The 6,220-nt window shown below is 24.9% G+C and overlaps 1 non-coding gene across 1 annotated transcript; it reads right to left on the reverse strand.

The window, feature by feature from the left end:
• Positions 1 to 5,107: 5,107 nt before the first annotated feature.
• Trnaa-agc (transfer RNA alanine (anticodon AGC)) lies at positions 5,108 to 5,180 on the reverse strand. Its single transcript has one exon. It is a non-coding gene; the product is annotated as a tRNA-Ala (tRNA).
• Between the last annotated feature and the right edge of the window lie 1,040 nt (positions 5,181 to 6,220).

Raw genomic sequence — 6,220 nt, forward strand, 5'->3', positions numbered from 1 at the left:
GTCATTTATTCTTTATTTATACTCAAGTATGCATGTGATATCATCTGCTTTATTCTATTTATATTAATAAAAATTTAAACAATGTTTAATCTTAAAATAAATTTTATAGTCAAATGACAACAGTAATACTTTTGATCGAAATTAAAAACATTTCAGTCTGTATTTATACTTAAAAAACATGTGATATCATCTGACTTAATCTAGTTATAAACAATTAAAAAAAGGTATGAATATATTCAAACAGATGCATGATCTTTATATAAACTTTTTAATTAAAACTACAATCTACATTAGTAAAGTTAAACAAATAAACTAAAGCGCCATATTTATAACACAAGTTTATTCTAAACTTATGTAGTTTTATAGTTTTTAATCTTAAAAAAGGTAGCAAAGAAAAATTGTTGAAGCTTCTACACTGTTTTTTTTAATTGATGTTTATAAAAAAGTTTATAAATATGTTTTAGCGAAATTTTAAAATAAAGACTTTTTTCACTTCAATACATTACAAATACGATTTCAAATGTTGTACACTTATATATATTCCTACTCACAAACAACTGTCTTAGCTTTGTTTTTTTTTATGTCAAAAATTTTCTTTGATCATATTACAATTGTATTAATCTAATTCGATTGTTTGTTTTAACTTAACCTGTAAATATCGTATATTTTAAATTTTCATCAAAAACATAAAAAGTAATAAACTACTTTAGGTTCACTTAAAAAAAATAGTTTGTAATAAGTTTAAATCATTATTTACAAACAGCTAAAAACTACAATTTAAATGCAGCTCGAAATATAGCTCGGAACAATACGATGAAATTTTTTAAGTTAACCTGAAAAACCTTAAATGACTTTTAACCTCAGTAAGTAAAGTTGAAATACTAAATGTTGAAAAAACATTTTTTATTCGGCTCGAATGAGATAGTTCAGCCTTAATTTAACAAACACCGTCTTATAAGGAAAATCTTATGGCGATTCTTCGGTTTTAGGAGAAAGATGTGTTGACTCTAGTATTTTTTCTACTCATGTTTATAGATAATTACGTTGACTTAAGTTAGTTAAACAAAAACATATCTATCAAGTTACTAACAACTTACTATGTTAATATGAAGTGAAACTTGTTCACTTAGAAATGTTATTATGATTTGAAATTTTTTGTACACTTACTAAAACTGTTTACAGTTTTTTTACAGCTTTAATACTATCACAGCAAAGTTAAAATAGATACATAAAATGAGTTTTTGTTACTCTGATACAAATATAAAAATGGTAAATTGTGCAAGTAAATGCGGTAGGTCTTTTTATGGGTATCCTTTCGCTGCAACTAGGATACCCAAAAAAAAAGACCGACCAAAGTAAATATTTACTCAGCGCTGATGTAGATTACCACATAGTTATAAACGAAACCGGTCAAATAAGTAGCAAAAATTAATCATCATTTATTTGTGACGTCATATTCAAACAACTATTATCTAATTGTGACATTGAATACAAAAAAACATTAAGAGTTTACATTTCAATAATTACCATCAACTTTGTGATTTCAGGTTTTTGCAATTCTACATATTGTATATAGGCTATTAATTTTATTTTCTTTGTTTCACTAGGTATAAAACTAACTATTTACTGACTGAATTTTTTAAGTTAAACGAAGAGTTTTTATTTAGTAATCCTAAATAAAAAACATTTTACAAAATGCTGATCAATTTTTCGTAAAAATACGTTTTTGTGCATTAAAAAGTTTTGAAACTAACAAATTTATTCTAAACAGCTAGTTATTTGTTATTTATGTTAACTAAAAAGTGTTAAGCAAGATTTTGAGTAATGGATTTTGTGTAAATGAATATATATTTACTTAATTTGGACTTTTTTTTCAAGACTGAAAAAAGTATTTTGTATTTAAAATGAACAGCTTATCTATGAAGTTTTGTAAAATGTGTCTATTAAAAACTTTGTACACAAGTAGACCAGAAATAATACCAAATTTGTAATAGCTAAAGTACTTGTTGTTATTAGAAAAAAAGTATAAAACTTATATATATATTGAACTAAACCAACTAAGGTTAGTATAGACAGATAAATTTTTAATTAATTTGGTGTTTTTATATTCACAAAACTAAATGCTAGCTTTCAAAAATATTAAAATATTTTATCTTATGCATTTTTCAAAATACTTTTTGTATGATATAAATTATAAAAAGTATTTGTAAAAGAAAAGCTTTTTTTATTTTAATTTAATGCAAAATGGTTTTATTTATACTAAACTGAACGAATGCATACTAGATCTATAAATATAATTTTGATTTATATTTTACTATTCAATAATAACTTGTGAAATAATAACTTTACAACTAAAATTATTTTACATATAAATTGAAAAGAATATTTAAAAAAAATATTTACAAAAAAAACTAATTATATTCAGTCAGCAGCTCAAGTTACAATAGATTTAAAACCATAAATTACAAAATCTCCTTAATTATTGAACTTATAATTTAATTTTACAACATATAAATCGAATCTAAACAAAGATATCATTAAACTAGTTGAACATTAACCATATTTATTAAAAAGTCAGCAACAATTTTATAGTTTATTAATGTCTATAAGTCATAAAAGTCATATTTTTTGATATTTCGAGAAAACAGTGTTAAGTAAACAAAGTAATTAAGTCTTCATACCAGAGAGATAAAAAGCAAATAGAACTTTTTATTTGATCTTAAAAAATCATTTTATTTCAAGTGTAAAGCAAACAAGTTAATATCAAACAAAAAAGACCATTAAGGTAGCTAAAAAATTGATAACACATAAAAAATTATAATTTTAAAGTCAAACAGCTAAATAAACATTAAAACAGTTTATTTGATGAAAAATAGGCAGTGATAACAACATATTTGTAAGATTTACAGTGTGATTAAATTCAATCTTGTAATAGTTTCATGATAAAAAATCTTACAGTGTAATAAATATTATATTACAAAGTAGTATGTAGTAACTCTATTGAAACATTTTAAATTACTTTATAACTATCTTTTTTGTAAAAGAATGTAAATTAAAGTAACAAATTCTAAGATTATTTTTAAAGAAATGTAATACTCAAATCGAGATAAAAAAATGAAAACTCATTAAGTAGGAAAGACATAATTGAAAGAAAAATAATCGATTTTTAAGTTTAGAAAAGCTATTGCTATTTGGTAATAAAAATTTGCATAATTTTTTTTTAAAGAACTTTTAGAGTTGGCAGAAAAGTTAAAAACTAAAAAAAATTGTCACCTTTTTAAGAATTTTAAAATAAGCTAAAAATCTTTAAAAAAAAGTACTGCTAAGTAACCATACAGTATTACCTAAATGACATGATAAAAAATGAAGATCTGAAACAAATTTAACAACTAATCTTTAAAAATAATTAATTAGAAACTTCCTGAAATGTTAAGATTGGTATATAATTGTGGCATATGATTAAAACAGCCAAAAAAAAAACTTTTAACATTTAAGTACATTTTCAAATTTTTTATATTAAAAATAATTATTGGCAATTTTACGATTATTGATGGCAGATTTCTTGGCAATGGATAATCATTTTGATGTTTTGTTGAAGAACTTGTGATTTAGTAATTCAGATGCTGTTGGTCTTTTTCTCCTTTTACTGAAATAAAGTTATTGCGATAAAAACTTAATACATTTTTAAAATTAAACAGGTCTAAACTTAAAAAATAAACGTTGTAGAAATTTTTAATTGCTTAAATGTTCAAAAAGATAGAAAATATTGTTTCCATTTAGATGTTATGTGATGGTAACTAAAATTTATTTCATTTAAAAGTAGTAGAACTGGGTACACAACAATATATATTCTATAAGTTTTGAGTTACTGTCAATTGTTTATTACAATATAAATCAAAAAAATATATGTAATATTCTAATATTATTAAGTATACCTGTACAAGCTTCTTTTTTGTTAAGCTATAGTAAAACACGTGTAATAGCTTAAAAAATATAGTAATTTCTAGTAATTATGGACTTTTTTTCAAATTTTTCTATAGTTTTGATCTTATCAATTAGCCTTACATGAGCTTTTTATGTTCAAACTAAGACTATTTATTCGATGTTGCTCTTTAAAGATTTTTATAACAATTTAAATCGTCGCAATTTGAAAAGGCATGTAGCCAGTAGAACTACACACAAATATATTATGTAATACACTAATCTTGGTTAAAATTAAGAACTAATATATAATTGACTGATTGGTTTAGCGCATAACTTTCACAGGTTTTTAATGTCCCTAACATAGTTTAAAGCTTGTTTTGGTAAAATATTCAATAGAATTATAAATAAGGGGAAAAAAAAATTCTAAAATATTGAAAAAACAACACATTGTATAATACAGGGTTGCTAAGGGTATTTGAAAAATCCAGATTTTGAAAATACTAGTTTTTGTCCATTTTTAGTATAAATTTAAATCTAAGGTAACAACTTGTCTTAAAATAGCATAAAAATTTTGAAAAGATACTGTAATGCTTCTTTTAATATGGTTTATGATAGAAAAATAATTTTAAAAAAACATTATATGTGATAGACTTTTAGCATTTAAGAAAACTTTAAATATTTTACATGAAAAAACTGTTTAAAACTCAAGGTTTTTCCAGATTTTAAGTGATTTTAGCTCAAATATACAAGTTTTTCCTTTTTTTTTTTTGAACATTTTCCAAACTCAAGGTTTTTCAGGTTATTTTTGCCTTAAATTTTTAATTCCAAGCTTTTCAAGGATTCCAGGTTTTTTGACAATCCTGTGTATAAGCAATACATTGTCTTGTACAAGACCTTAAACTGTATTCAAGTGGTGTACGACTCACGATAACCGAAAAGTTTTTTTGAGCATCAGAACCCTAGAAACTAGGACCAAGTATTTAAAGCGTTTAATTTTGTCGTTCTATATAACTTACCCACTGATAAACTAACAAATAAAACTTCTTCACTAAATACTCGGTTAAAAGAATTATACTATTTAGTGTTCTAAAACAAATTCTATTTTTGCAATGAATTAATTTGCTCAAGTTATGTAAAAGCTTGAAGAATGTACAAGTTTAGTGAAATAGGAACTAATAAAAAGTGGAGGTGCCGGGCATCGATCCCGGTGCCTCGCGCATGCTGGGCGCGCGCTCTGCCATCTGAGCTACACCCCCACACGTTTAAATTGATATTGTGATGTATAAGTAGTCGTTATAACATTGAGGTGAGGGAATGATTTTGGTGTATGGTCAAGTTTAATTTTCCAGAAGCAAGTGATTGGATAAGTTAACATTAAACTTGTTTTTTACAATTGAAGAAATTAACTGCTTTATTATGTACCTATGGTGTTAGTACTGTTATCAGAAAGTTGTTTTTATGAAAACTGAAAAATTGATAGATAAAACTTGCATTTTCTGCATACTTTGTTTTACTTGAAGCAAGTATTACAAGTCAAAAAGAATTAGAAAATTAATACTACTAAACGTTAAATATAGTTTTACAAAAACAGTTATTCATAATCTAATAGTATTGAAGTCTTAAACACATAACAACCAATGTTACAGTTTGATCGAAGCAATAGGTTTGTAACTCAGTTGTTAATTTTTTGTTGAGAATAATTAAAAATACAGATAAAAACTATTTTACTAGCCATAATTAAAAGGAACAACTGCACAATCGAACAACAAGTTTACCTACATTGAACAGATTATCAAAAATACAGGTATAAATATAACATATACTAAAAAACTATATGAAGTATAGTGATCTACATACATTTATTTAACAATTGTCAATTTAAGCTAACGCCGTTTCACCTAGGAGGTTCTTCAAAGCTTTTTTAAATTGACAAAAAAATAAAATGAACCACACAAATATATAGGTAAAAATACTAACAATTAACAACTAACAATTGCAAACACATGTCGACCAATTCAATCGCTTCATCCGAGAAAGTACCGGGCAACTTGGGCATCGGTTGTTTGTTTCCAATGTGAAACATGGCGCTGATTGGTTTTTTTTCGCTCAGAGGGGGTTTCCCTGTTGCCATCTCGAATATCGTGCACCCAACTGACCTGCAGAGTTGAGCGAATTAAAAAAGTGTATATTTCGTATAACATTATTATATTAAGTTAGTTTTGAATAAGAGTACAGCTTTACAAGTGCTAGATAGACAAATAACTAGCTAAACTATTGTTAGAACAAAAACTGGATA

This window comes from Thalia democratica, chromosome 2 (genome assembly GCF_965202585.1).
Source record: "Thalia democratica chromosome 2, ktThaDemo2.hap1.1, whole genome shotgun sequence".
NCBI lineage: Eukaryota > Metazoa > Chordata > Thaliacea > Salpida > Salpidae > Thalia > Thalia democratica.